The sequence below is a fragment of the Corvus cornix genome, chromosome 13 (assembly GCF_000738735.6).
Source record: "Corvus cornix cornix isolate S_Up_H32 chromosome 13, ASM73873v5, whole genome shotgun sequence".
Classification (NCBI taxonomy): Eukaryota; Metazoa; Chordata; class Aves; order Passeriformes; family Corvidae; genus Corvus; species Corvus cornix.
The window spans coordinates 17,194,939-17,210,391 of record NC_046343.1 but is presented as its reverse complement, the minus strand read 5'-3'; positions in this window follow the sequence as shown (position 1 = coordinate 17,210,391).

Below are 15,453 nucleotides of genomic sequence, written 5' to 3'. Positions count from 1 at the left end.
ATGGGGAAATATTAACTATATTTAAATTCATAGATTGATAAGTGGGTTTTGAAGTTTACAGTTTCCAAAAGGGGAGTAATTTTGGAAACAGTCTTGTGTAAGGCAGGTATTACAGACCTTAAGTGGATGTCTGGATGGCATGTCTGTGCACACTGCAGTGTGTGGGTTGTCTGTGTTTGCTGAAGCCTCAAGAAAGAATTGACTGAGTGTACTGGTTTGACGGCAAACCACTGGGAGGAAGTAACTCCACACAAATATCTTGCCAGAGACTCCAAGACAGAACTATAATTTAACAGGAAAATTAAAATGTAGGCAATAGTACAGAAACACTGGTTTAAACTGACAAAGTCAGAATACAGCCTGACACCCTGTTGGTTTGGGTGGTGGTAGCAGTCCAATTAAATGGTGGCTACAGTCCTGTTGGAATGATGGATGTGGTTTTGTCAAAGCAGTGATCCTGTAGAAAGATCTGGTCCTTCTCTAGAGGCCCCATGATGCTTATCGAGCTCTTGTCCTCTGGGAATCCAGTGGCAGTGCTCTCATGGTGTTCCAGGCCTCAGATTATATAAAGGTAGGAATGTTCAGTTCCTCCCCCTGGGCGGGGCATCTCACAATGGGATAATGTAATTCTGTGAGTCATTCTGTGAGACCTTGATGGCCCATTAGTGGAAAGGGCCCCCCCAGGGTGGATGCTGCTTCCCTGGAGGGAGTTACCAGGGCTGAGTCATGGAGAAGATAAGGAACGCTGCCCCAGCCATTTTAACAGTTTATGTAGATGGTTGTAGAATACATACTTTTGGTTACACCTTACACTGTAACCCAGACACTGACTACATGCACTTCAATGCAGTTGTATCAACTTACCAACAGACAAATAACTTAGTCTATATAAAATAATAAAATTATTTAACTATGAAAAGGATACAAAATTGTTGCTGTTAAACCTGAAGTAACTTCTATACATGTTTCTTGTCTGTGCTTGTTGTTTCGCTTCTTTGTTTCAGGAAAAAGAATTCTAAAGTGCTACAGATATCTAATTGTTATTTAATCAGGAGGTAATCAGCAATCTGAACTTCATGACCTTGACTTTTGATGGAAAATTTTATTGTCAGGTTTTATGTAGAAGTTCAGATATCACTAAGAAAACCACATTCAGTGGAGCTTTAGAATAATCTTTTCAAGTGCTTGTTTCCAAGCTATTGCTTACCAGGTCGCTTTTCCTGCCATCAACACCTTCACAATGTTTTTGTTTGTTGCTTTTCGTTGCATCATTTATCTATTAAAAAAAAAAAAAAATCATGTGTGGCAGGAGGCCACCTGTAAAACTTTAAATTAAAACATTAAGATGGTGTGATAGGGACCTCACTCCTGAAATTTTAGGTAACATGTGCAATGGTAACATGTTTCATACATAATTTTGACTACTGTCCCTCTCCTTTCTGTTACTTTCCTTTCTCAGGGAAACATAGCTTTCTGTAAGTGCTTGTGTGTCAGAGAAACTGTAATGTCTGGTAGGAATAGTCATTTTGTTGGTACAAGAATAGAATAGCCAGGAATAAACTCCTAGCCTAAAGTAAAAGATTTGTTACAGGTACCAGAAAAGGCATCGTGTACCAAGGTACGGAGAAAACAACAAACATTAGGAAAAAGAAGGTCATTTTTGTTTGTCATTTTGTGGTGTGAAGGATTATATTCTGAAGGCTTTGTGTAATGCAGTAAGATGCTTTTATTGTTTATTTGTCATATTTGGTGCTGCTGGAGACTGCACACTGCTATAATTTGGGAGCCTTTTATAATTTGAGACTGTGTTTCTCATGGATAATTGTTCTTTGTAAGGAGTCTACTTCTTTGAATGTTATGTACAGCTTCACACTCTTCCTTTCAGCATCTGCTGTTTGGGGGTTTTTTTAACTACATGCCCCTTCCCACTTGAATCACTGTGGAATGCAGAATATTCCAAGGTTTCTTTGGACTAAATTTCCAAATAATATCTAATGCTATTGTGGACTTGTTTTATTTTTTTTCTGTAGCTATAAAATAATCTTACTCTTTTGGCTTGTGAGGTTTATAACCTCATATGATTCCTTGTTGCTGTTATCTATAAATGCTTCTCAAAAGTTTAAGGATCATAAGTCTTACTAAATAAACATATACAGAATCTATTTTATTTAATTGGCAAGCTGTCTAGGTGGCTTAAAACTGTAGACGCTGTGTTTCTTAGTATGTCTATAACAACAATGAGAGAAAAAATGACACTCCACAGTATTTATTTTATCTATTTTTTTATATGGGCTCTGCCTGCAGTTATAAGAAAAGCTTCATCTTGGGGGTAAAACATATCTAAGGAAATACTGGCTCTGTAGATCATTCTTTAAAGAATTTAAAATACCAATGAGAAATATGAAAACTAATTCAAAATATGACATTATCCATGGTTTAACATGGGAACTTTGTGATGGGAATTTCCCTTTAGCAGGATAATTTAAGTTTTTTCAAATAAATAAATCCTGTGGGAATTTCTGTTAATTATAACTATATTTTTGTATCATTACATTAATTGCTGGATCAAATATAAATATTTAGAATAATGTTAGTCTTAATATTGTTTTATTTTTCTTAAAATTGTGTAGGTATTTTATTATTATTTTCATGTGTACAGTATTATGAATATTCTGGAAGCTTGATGTTCATGCACACTCTTATTTATTCAGCAAAGATTTTGTGTGCTGAAAAGGTAGTCTAGGTCAAAGTAACATGGAGAGCTTACCCATTTAAAACTGATCTGTATCTGAATTACCTCATGGGCTGATCTAGAGCTTGCTTCAGAGCTTGTTTGAATATGGCTGCATTTGTGGTGAAATAAAAAGCTATGAGGTTTGGGTTTTACTTAATTTTTTCCTGAATAAATCCAAAGAAATTGTGTGATGTTTCCTCTGCATGTTGGGCATGGAGAAGTGGAAGGCAAACTAAAAAGGACTTTTAAGGAGCCAGTCAAATCTGCAGCAGTGAGGCTCTCCATCCTTTCACTTGTGCTGGTAGCATAGACTGCACCGAGACTTGGAATTGAGGAAGAACTACAGGATTGTTTAGCTCAACTGTTGATGCAATTGTAAACATGGAATGGGAAAAATTAAAATGCAAATTAGTATCTTTTAACTTGAAAAGAGGGGCATATTGTGCTCTTTATTTTATTTTGGGGGTTTGTGCACTGGATTTTTATTTATATATATATGTACATGTATATATGGGGGTTTTTTTAGCAACAACTAAGTATCTTTTGCATTTCTGTAAATTTGGGAAATTTGGAACTTAAACTTTTACATTTCAAGATATGTAAAATGCTACATGTCTGTCTTGACAGTGAAATTATTGGAAATTATTAACAGTCATGTTAAAGACTTTTTCCACTTTTAGAGTGTTGGTGGAATTTTGAAGGGGGGTTGGCATAGCTGATTTAAGTTATTCTTGCAACACTTGCTGCTTATGTAGTTATTTATCAGGCCATCTTTTTAACAGGAGATGCAAACAGTGGTTTATAACAGCCCTAAACACAGGCAAATTGTAATAGACATTTTCTAGAGTAAAAATTTTATATAAATTTTAAAAAAATATATATGGAAAAATATAAAAAAATACAAAGAGAGGTGCCTTGCTTTGTTCTTGTCAGTACTTTCTTGCTATTTCTGGGTTTAGTTTGTTTGCAGTGTTTAATTTATTGATCATTTTTACAGCATGGTCTTACAAAAATTTGAACAAACAGGGGCAGTGAGTCATAGTCTGGAACAGCAACATTTCTCAGGCAGTTTGCTCTAATTAGAAATGTACTGTCTATTTATTTTACTCCTTTAATATATATTGTAACCGAAGGTGTAGGGTTGTGGTGTCTGCCCCTGGTTCCCTAGGCTGTGAGCTGTTTTACCCATCTGCAGGTGCTGCTATGATTTTGCTTCCTCAGGGTGCTGTCAGTGCACCAGATTACATTGTTCCTCCTCTCAGCAAGTAACAGACCAAGTGACCCTTGTAATCCTGGTTTTAGGACGAGATAAATCAGTCTTTGGTGGTTTTCTAATCGCTCCACTGGTGCCCAGTGTTAACCACCCCACCCGTTCATCACTTATGAGCTCTCCTGTGGCTGATGGAACTTTCCTGCCTAGTTCAGCATTCGGAGTTGCTCCTCTCTTTCTGTAAATCCAGATTTGGCTCAAACTTTGTGAGATGCATAAATGTACTTCGTTAAAATATTTCCTTCTGTCTTCTGTTCTCAAGAGCTTTACTTTCCACAGAGTTTAAACTGTATTACACTTTCATGCAGATACTTTAGAGGAAAAAAAAGCTGTGTCTCTGTAGGAGCTATGAGCAGCTCATTTAGGTGGCCTCTGTCAAGAGCACACACATCTCATTATCTGGTTGGACTGAGAGCTCTGCAGAGCAGAAATCTCCTTGGGTTCTATCTGTCTCTGCAATATCTTTTCTGTGATAAATAAGCTAATTTACCTGATGATATGAAGCTAAGCCAAAGCTGTCGCCCCCCCAAACAACAGCCCCCACACTTCATTTGAGAGAGATGGGTGGGATTAGTGGAGTTGTGACCTCATATAATATTGGTTTGTAAGGTCAGTTCTTATCACCAAAACCAGATTTGTTCCATGCTTTGCAGCTGCACTGGATAAAAGACTCATAGTTTTATTACTTCGTAATTTGGCAATTTCTCCATCTCCTTCCTCCTGAGAGTTAATGGTCATCTGATGTGTCCAAGGTCACAGAAACTTCAATTGCATATATGCAGGGGCTGGTGTGTGTGTGTGTGTGTGTGTATATATATTTCTGGATTATTCTTTCTCATAAATTTGGAATAGATGGTAATCACTGATCTGTGAAATTCTATATGCATCTGCGACTATAGTTTTATAAATAAAAATTCCTCACCAGGGGAGTTACATTACAGTAAAGTGGTGACTTGTACCATGTGCCAAGAATTAGCCTGGTGTATGCAAATTAGTTCTCCCAGAAAATATTAATTTTCAACTCCTTTGACATTATTCATGTTATTTCACAGAAAACACTTTAGAATATGAGCTGGTATTTTTTTCCTTGAACATATAGCTGAAGGGGTAATAATTTAAGATAAATATAATTTTTTCTTGGAGTGGAAATAATGCAACTCAGCTGTTAATGAGCAGATCTTTTATAAAAAAATATTTTAAAAAATCCAAAGGAAAATGAATATTAATGTAAAAAGTTAAGGACCAAGAAAGGAATTAGAGAAAACTAACTCTATAGAATGTGAACATGATTTAAAAAGAAGGGTTTCAGGAGGAAAAGAAAAATTCTTTTTATATCATGTGGCCTGATGTGCAGTGAAAGGGATTAAATTGAATATTGATTTTTTGGAAAGGTATGACTATGCTGTTAAAATTATAAAGAAAAAAACCCCAAAACACTATACAAGAAAACAGTGAGAGAATTGATCCCCAAGGAAAGTTGCAACTGAGGGCCATATTCCAGTTGCCATGTCCTCAAGGGAGAGTCATGGATTCTGTAAGTGGCAGAAATGCTTTGGGCTGATGATGGCAATCAAATAAAAAGTATCCAAGTAATTGATAGTGAGGGTGAGAATGTGAAGCTAATGATGAAGAATTCTCACCTAAAAAACCCTCAGCAGTAACAAAGAATTGATGTCCAGTGTGATGAAGGATGAAATGCAAGGTAGTAAAGAGTGTAGAGAGATGAGGTCATTTTTTCAAGATGGCCAAAAGTAAGATAGATGAAAGAATTAATCCCTCATAATTAAAGTTGTGCAGATTACTTGACTAGGCTGAAGCTTAAGCAGTTGAAGTGATTCTTTTCAAAAACATAATTGAGCTTTCAAGGTGTTATAGAGAACTAACTGGCCAATGAGATTTGTATCGGCCATGTCATGGAGTCTCAAAAATGTTCCAAAGAAGGAGATCTGCTTTCTTCAGATATATAGAGAGATAGTTTAGCTTCTTCATTCCAAGTGGGAGATTTGGTCTAGATATGCATTAGTCAAGGTTTATGTAATAGTGTCTTTTCACTTCTAGGAGTGAGAAATCCACTTTATAAGGATAAGAAGGGAAGATGGGATTTGAGTGCTAGAAGGTGGAAGAGTGATGAAATAAAATATGTGGCCAAATATGCAGTCCTAAAAATGTCTCCTCTACATCTCTGTCATCAGAATTCATAGGTATGTGATGAGGAATTAAAAAGGAAAAAAAAAAGCATTTTTTTGCTAATTTATATTGCTTTTCGAAAGCCTTTTCTTGAAAGGACTGAATAGCTTGGATCTTTCCTGTATCACACACAAAGTACAGGTCATCAGCTACTGTTTTGCTTTCTTGGCACAAGAAATTATTGTGTCCTCCTGCTATACTATGGTTGAAGTGCAGCTTTTGTTTCAGTGTCTTCTCCCTTTCAAGATATTTATATCCACATCAGCTGTATTTTCAGCCAGCTGTAGGTTAAAAAAAGGAGTTTGCAACACTTAACTCTTCTTTTTATAGAGTGTTATGAGGCAGAAGTTGCTTTTGGTTCAGTAGACCAGAAGAGAGTGAGAGTGTATTAGGGAGCATGGTTTTACCATTGAGACTAGATCTATATTCTGTTCTTCCCAGTGGGAATACTTCATGGAAGAACAGAGAAATAGTTTTTCAGACCGTTTTCAAAGACCTGTTAAAAACCCCACCCAAAGCAACTCTGAAATTGCCCCAGATTCCAAGTCAGAGTATCAACTCTACCAGATAAGACTCTCATCAGTGTTCATGTATTTATTCATACAGTAATGCTTTCTCTGGGTGCTTTGTTACCATCTCACCCTGTCATACAGAGTATCAGGGAACATCAGAAATCCTTGGTGGCATAAGGAAGGAAGATGCTGGTATGTCTAAATGCAGGTGCTCACACATTATTGCACCTCACCCCAACTTGTCAGTTCTGTGCACAGATGAACATGTTCTTGTTTTGGGGACACGTTCTAGTAGTGTGAAAGACAGATAACAGCTTGTAGCTGCAAGTGAAGAAACTAGATGTGGTCATGGCTATGAAGTGTTGCAAAGCCCAGAAACAGACTGTACTGTTGTGCTTATGGATTTCCATTCACAAACCTAGAGAATAGAAAGTACTATTACCTTCACAAACCTACAGAATAAAAAGTACTATTGCCTTGCTCATCAGCTGCTGGCAAGCAAGTGTTCAATAGCAGATACCCTGGAAATTCAATTGAATAGATTTAAGAGTGGGATTTGGAAGCCACTATGGACAATACCAATAATTTAATATCTGTGTAGTTGTGAAAAGTGGAAAAAATATGTTGTGGCATAAATCAAGAGACAATAATGCATTTTGTCTCCTTGCTATCCATCCAAGTTTTGTTTGACAAATAATGCTGCTTGTTCCTCTGTGTTGCTTTTGGCATTCTACCTTTTGCCTGTTTGGTGGCTGTACTGATTTCTGCTTCTAAAGGTTATTGCTATCTGCAGTATTTGATAACTTCAGTGTTTTCCTCACGGGCTCCAGATAGTTTGTTTTACTTTGTTATTAAATAAATTATGTCAGCTCCGCCACTGCAAAATCTTAAATAGAAGCAGGGTTCTTTGATTCCTCTGAGGTTGCTATAAAGAGCAAGATAAACTGCATTCCTCTGGATGTGTTCATTTCATGTTGCTTAGCTTTGTGTAAAATGCTTTGACTCCACTGTTCTCATGCATGGGTAAGTTTTTAGGTATTAGTTATCCCATCATGAAAACAAGTTTTCCTTTGACAGTAAAAGTAGTCTTAGAACTGCTCATCCATTTCAACACTTGCTCCATGGACTGCCATCATATAATATGAGGCTGTCCTTTATTTCTTAGAGGGAACAGAAAGAAACCCTTCTACTATATTGAATTCTTGAGTTATGAATAATGCTGCTTTCCCTAATGGAAAAGTGAATTAGTTGGTTTGCAATTTTAACTGTGTAGCTATATTACTATTAAAGATTAAAATGCCTTAAAAGTAGAAATAACCTAGTGATGATACCTTGATGCTTCTTAATACAGATTGTCTTCCTTATCTGGGAAGTGTTTGCATCCTTCATTCTGCTGTTCCTGGCCACCTGTCTGGTCCTGTGGTGCTCCCAGCATCCATCAGACCTGAGCATGGGGTGGGTTAGCCAAAATCTGAGCAGGATGGGCCTTTTTTATTGTCTTTGTGGAACTTCAGACTAGAGAGCATGTAGAGCATAGTTCCGTGTTCAGAGCAGAGCTCAGTCCAAGAACTAGTGGGATTGTTTTTTCCTTTGAGCAGTGGAAGCACAGCGTCTTCTGCCCTGCTCCTTGTTATCTTTCCTTGTCCAGTACATTTAGAGTTTGCATAAGGACAGTAAATCATGTGCCTTTACACACGCTAAGGAACACCTTTGAAGACTACAGGTAATCATGTGGGTTCTTTACTGTCTTCTAACATACCCTGTATACAGGCAAAAAGTGCAGAGGTGCAGGGGAAAAAAAAAGCAGCAAATACTGCAGCATATGTTGTTTCTGTTACATCAACACTAAGGCTAAGGATTAAAAAAATGTAAGTGGAACATGAGAACTGTCATGTGAAGCAGTAACTGCAAAGAAAGACATTTCTGTCTAGATCATAATGTGGCAAACTTGTAGCAATTAATATTTATAGTAGTTTAAAGAATGACAGCAAATGCTTAAGTCTTGCTACAGCTGTCACAAATTATATTCCCTGGGTGTTTATTGTTCTTGGGGTTTCTTTTGTTTGCTTGTTCTTAAATGATGTTTTTTGAGTCTCACATTCTGGAAGAGAATTCAATCAAATTAGATAACACAAATTTAAGTATAGAATCACTTTCTATTTTCTGTTGGTATTACAAAATCATATTCTAACTGTCCTGTGTAGCCTTTGCTTTAGAAACTCAGCCTTTCTGAGTTTTTAAAGAAGTTTCTTCAGAATATCTCTGAGGAAATGTATCCCTTCCCCCTCTCTGTTCTGTGAATTGTATTTAAACAATCCTGCCTACTGACTGGAAAAGCAAATTTGCTTTGTCCTTTATGAGCTGTATTTATCCTTCATGAATATCCAAGAAATTCAGCAGGGATTTGGCCAAGAAAGTTGAATCATTCCTCCCAGAGAAGAAATTTGTAAATCTGGGAGGGTGGTGCTTTTTGTACAAGATCTAAAAGCAGCTTTCAGAATTTGCTAGAGAGGCTTGTGTAGCTTTAAGTAAGGAGATTATGTAAAATGCTGACTAAAGCTGAGAGCTTGCAAAGGCTCTGCCTAGCAGAAAATTAATAAATAGCTTTTGAGTTCTCCCAGGGCAAGGACTTCTCACTATGACATATTCTGGTTTCCTTGTTTGGCCATTAGTCAACCCAACTTTCCTCATTTCATCTGTGTCAGTCCTGTGCTCATCTTTCACTAATACATTAATGATGTGCTTTCTTTTGGCTTGAATAATTTTTTTCTGGGTATTCATTTTATTCTCAAAGCACTAGAGCAGAACATCCTTACCCTTATATCAATCCCACTTAATGAAAAATAAAAGTATTTGAAATTGTATTTAGATGTTCATTTGAAAATTTATGTGAAAGCAACCACTAGTAATGGGTTGGGTTTGCTTTGCGTTTTTTCTTGGGATGCTTTTACTGTTTGAAAAACTGATTGTATTTTTTATCTCAATACAAGGAGATAATAAAAACGAAATCAACTTGAAGTAAAAAAGTTGGAGGATAAACTGAAGGATTTTTCCAAAGGGACATAAATTGCAGAGATCCCATTCTATTTCTTTGCTTTAAAAGATCATTTTGGACTTCAAGGAGTATGATTTGAATAAACAACTGCATGCTGGCTTTGAGGATTTTTGTCCCATAACTTCACTGATATGTTTGAGTAGTATCAATGAACAGGTGATGACCTGGGATACCTCAGTTTATACCTGCCTTGCACTGTGAGGATCTGATTCCCACATTTCATTACTATATTTTAGAGATCTTGTTAATAAGGTACTGTGCAAACTTCTGTTTTGTTGAATGCACTGGCTTGAAAAACATACTGACTACAAAAATCAAATTGGGCCCAATTCTGTCTTCAATAAAGCTTAAAAAAAGAAAAGTTCTCTGGAAGTAAATGAGTATCATAAGCATTCTCAATTCATTATTGAATGCAGTATGTTAGAGAAGCACAGATATAAGAACTACCTTTTGATCATACTTCTTGAATAGCAGCTTAGTTTGAGTGTACAGTCCCTTTTTTATTAGCTTTCCTGACAAACATCAAAGAAACTAATGTTTCTATAAACTTCTGTTTGTAGAAAGTGTATAGAAAGCATCCCTTATTAATTCAGAGCCACTGAATCAGTTGTCATAGAGAGCAGCTGTGAATTCTGATAATTGCCTAATTAATCTAATGATACATTTTTCCTATCATGATCCATCTAATACATTTCTGCATGGATTTAAATTCTGCAGCTGAGTTGTTTTGATGCTGGTTTTGGATAGTGACTTTTAAAATTGAAATATGCCTAGGTGCATTAATAAAGCTGAGGAGGTAAAAGTCATTTTCCAATAACTCAATTATTCTCAGTAAATGTATGGTAATAAATGGTCTCAAGGATGTGGGGGGTTTATTATTCATCTGGTAGATTTCTAATTAACTGCCAGAACTTGGTTAACTGGTATTTCTCCTTTCCATCGTTTTTCTTCCTGGGTAGAGAATATACTGGAGTATTGAAATGGGAGGTGGCAGTCTTGGGAAATTAAGTATTCTTCCATCTCCAAGGGTGGCCAAACTACATAGTGCTGTTTTGGGATAATTAGCCTACTTTGTATAGTTATTCTGATATATTTTTCCTAAGCTTTGATTCCAGGCAGTTCTGTAGTCATGCAAATCACAAAACAGAGCCTCAAATGTATCTCCCCAAAAGAGCTCGGAACAAATTAGTCTGCCAAGCATACATGTGTGGATAATCAATTAAACTAATATAGTCTTGATTTAAAACAAAACAAATAATTAAACACATACAGCATGTTACTGCTAAAATACAGGCTAAAGGAAAATAGTGCAGTTAAAATACACTACCAATAGATAGCTACTGTCATTTTGTAGAGTTCATTTGATACCAATTTCAATTTTATTATCAGTTCTGTGAGTAGTAGAAAATTTCACAGACTAAAAGGGAATTGAGAAACAAATAGTTGGCAGCAATTTGGAATTTCCTTTTTTTTCTTTTTGCAAAATTCCTTTTTTTTCTCTATACGGTCTGTAAACCTTTGAGTAGGACCAAATATTATATAGTAGATCCCCTTGTTTGAGGGGAAAAAAATTACTAGCCATCTTTTAGTTCCTGCTCTATCCAGAGAATTTACAAATAAGAATGATTTTACACATTGAGCAGACTCCGTCACTTGAAAAGGTTTGCAATTCCCCATAGTACCAGTGTTACAAAATTTGTTTCATTTCAACATAAGCAGTGTCTTTCTGAGAAGACACATAGCTTTGGAATCTGTAATCTCATATGCTATTTGAGTCTTTTCACCTTGTCCACTGTTAGTCAATCTCTGCTGACAGATTTTGTGACTTATGCCATATATTAATTTGGAAAATACCTTACTACAGCAGAGGTTAGGATGATAGAGAGACTGACAGGAGAAAAGGCATGTTTGGGGACAGGGAATCCAAGACTCCAGTTTTGTATTGTTCTCTTTCAATTAACCCCTTGTGCTTCAGGTGTTTGGAATTTAAGCAAATGTGATGGGTATTTAATAATAATTTCTACTTGTACTGGAATTTAATTTTTTTTTAGCTTGCATTAAATGCAGATGAAATGTAAGTTAGATTAATCTTGGCTTGTACAATTATGCTAGAAAGGTTGAAAGTGGTATCTTTCAATATAGTGGTTAAAGAGCAGGAAACTGGGATAATACTTCAATGATACTGAATTGTAAAAAGATTGACTCAGTGGCTAGAGGCAATGAAAAAAATCCATATGCAACTCACTCCTACTGTTTCTGTGGAAATGAATGGAGTTGTTTCTATGACAAGAGCAAATGCTGATAAAAATTTTCTTTTTCAAAGAAGAATAAGTCATTGGTTTCATGAAGGATTTTCCATGCTAAATTACTGTTCATGCCACATAGTACTCTACTTTATAGCTAAGATACAAATATGCTAAAATTATTTTGTGTTGTTAAATGATGGAAGCTGTTAAGCCATAATGAAAAGATTGGTTTAAGCAACTGGTATTTTAGTGAAATGAGAATATTTTGGAGTCGTCTGCAGTCAAGATTAGATCATACTATTCCCTTCTTTGTCACCAAAGAGCTATAAATGTGTTAGGTCTGAATGATTTCAATGAAGCAATGAAGCTTCTATTAAATTTCTGTAATCATAACCAGCAGTAGTGGTTCAGATTTGCAGGTTTTCTGAAGGGAAGCAGAATATGCTTATAACCTAAATGCAACTACAAAGCTGCATTTCACTGTCACAGTTTTCTTCCCCTTAAAAATAATTTGTAAGGTATGTTGAAGGCTATGGGGCATTTTGGCCCCTCCCAACATTTTTTTGTATGAAGTTTCCAACAATTATCTACCAACCTAGATTTCAAAACACAAAGCTGATTTTTCTGTACTTTAACTTCCTGACTTGTTTATTCAGAGTATATGCTCACAGGAGAATGGTTTTGTTGGTTTTTTTTTTTTCACTTTATCTTCCTAAAGGGTGTAGTTTAATGATGCGCTGAACTTGGTATAACTGTAAAATATTTCTGTTGTTGTAATGCTTAAAATTTGAAAAAGACCAAAATGATATCTATAGTGAGGTTGTTGACTTTTTGACCACTTTGGGAATCTTTCCTCCTCTTTTAAGGAGGAGGAAAATAAAATGCTTTTTTAGTCTTAAGTAATCTTTTTTTCTGCATCTTGCATGGTAGATGAGTAGGTCTTTGGGCTTTTTAAAACTTTTTTTACTGTATTTGGTAACATGCTCAGTTAGCATTGTCCTCTTTGTGCTTTTTGATGCATCTGGGTTAAGGTTGCCTGGTTTATTGTAGCTAAGTACTCTTAAAAGGAGCAGCAAAAGGAACCCTCTAGGGCTTTTTCAAACAATCTAAAAACCTGTACTCAGTACAGCTCCTGAAATCCCATTCCTAATTTGACCATGGGTCAGAAAACTCTTGGCCTTAAAAACTCAAGTGGCTTCTGTAATTGAAGTCAGTGTAGTCTGCTACAACCCCCTTAATTCAGGTATTAAAATAACACCTTACTGTTTACATTAACAATAAAATACTGTATTTAATATATTAATTCTCTGATTTCTGAACTTTAGAAAGTAATTTCACTCAGTTTTTCAGGATTACTCTTTGTCCAGAGCTACATTGCTAGGAATGTTTATTGAATCTATTTCTTACATGGAAACAAAAAATTGTATTTCCTCAGTTGTTTCCAGATGCTGTACTTTAATGAGAAGGCTGCTTACCATGTCAGCTAAACTAAATTTGACACTAGAAAACTCTTCTTCTTTGTCAGGCAGAACATGGCATTGGAGAAAATTTAAAACTTATCTTGAATGAGATTGAAGAATTAGTTATTAACTATATTCTGGAGCTCTGAGCAAAAACATACAGAGAGCAATATAAATGGAGCTGTTCAGAGAATAATCTGTTCTCTGCAGGAACAAAGACATGCAGGGAGTTGTCCAAGAAGAAACTGCTGATTGAAGTGTTGGCTGATAATCACTTTTGTGTATGCTTAAGTTATGCCACTAAAACTCCTTTCTGTTCAAAACCATCTGCAGGGATTGTATATTTGTAAACAAATACAGATTAAGATAATTTATTAATTCTTTGTCTGCCATCCACTCATTATTTCTACTAGAAGTATCTACTTCTAAGCTCCCAACCATGTTAACCTCTGAGCACTGAGGCAACATTTTAATTGGCTTACAAGTATGATTTGGCTTTTATCCTTACATAAAACACGAGTGTTTCGAAATCTAATTCATGCCAGGAAGTGTAGTACCCACATGCTTTCAGGATTAAGTACGGTGTGTTAACTTCACTGAGTGCAGATGTGCACGGAGTCCTGTAAATTAGGCACACTCCTTGTTCCAGGCACCGTGGACAAAAACTTCCACAGGGACAGGACAAGAAGCTGCTGTGAAAAGTTATTCAGGTTATCTGTGCCAGCTCTTTGCAGCAGTGAACATGCTTAATGCTCCCAAGTGAATGGCCAGGCTTTACAATTGCAGAGGCAGTAAGTACTCTGGGCTTAGCAATTAGCACAGGAAAGTAAGGCTGTATTTTATGTGAAAAGACAGATGAAAGGTTGGTTAATTGAACTTCTCCTAAGTGCCAAACATAGAGCAGCACAGAGAGGCATCCTGTCAATACGTTTAACGCTATCAGAGAAAGAAAGTAGAGAACATCCTTGCTACCAATTACCTGTTAAGCTGGAGCACTGCATCTACCAAATCTGTCTAGGTCTCTATGAATTAGAGCTGAATGGTTTTATTAGACCTATGTCTAGCGTTGAAAAGATTAGGTGCTTTACATATGAACTACAAAAAAATGGTTGCAGCAAAAAAAAAAAAACCTTAGTAAGGTTTTTGTCTGTTTCCTTTGCTTTCTTAAATGGAATCAGCTTTCTATACTTTCTTTTCCTTTCAGTCTAGGCTCATTATATAGCTTTTATTTCCTAATCCTCAATGTTATTAGAAACATTTTTTGTATATCTATTTAAATAAACTTGTATATCTAACAGATTTTTGTAATAAAGCCTACAGTCATAAATATCCCACTACTCTTTTTAATGTGAAAAAAAAAAAAAATTCTTCCAGTGCATCATGATGTATATATAATGTGTGTGTAAATCATCTGAATAATGTTGATAGTCAGGAGGTGTATATATATTACAAAAAAGGTCTATACTGCTCCATGAACCCTGCCCACACAGGCTCCCTATTCCATGTCACCTCACACCCATTCCCCACCTAAGAGCATGAGACTGTGCATTTGAGAGGTAAAGACAGTTCGTGAAAATTACCCACTGGAGGTGGGGAAGTCCCTCCAAGAGCCTCCAGTTCAAGAGCTCTGTTGTTCCAGTCCACAGAGCTTGAACAGAAAATTATAAAATTGGCAGAAATGGCATCTCCCAAGGTCTGTTGGGATGAAAAGTACTGACATGAGACAGGGTTGGATGGGAAAGCTCTGACTTTCCTGGTGTATCCCCAACCTCAGGTAGCAGAACTGGGTAATGAAGAGCCTGTGGCTTATTGAACTGTGAATCCATCTGTAGTGAAGTGACACGGGAGAGTTGATGTCACTTGCCTGCAAGCTTTGAGCAGCAGGAATTCTGTTTCTTCCCTTCCCAGGATCTCTGAAAAATGAAAATTCAATTCATTACAAGCTGCTGGTTCCAATACATGTAGGAGATTCAGAGCAAGTTGGAGTAA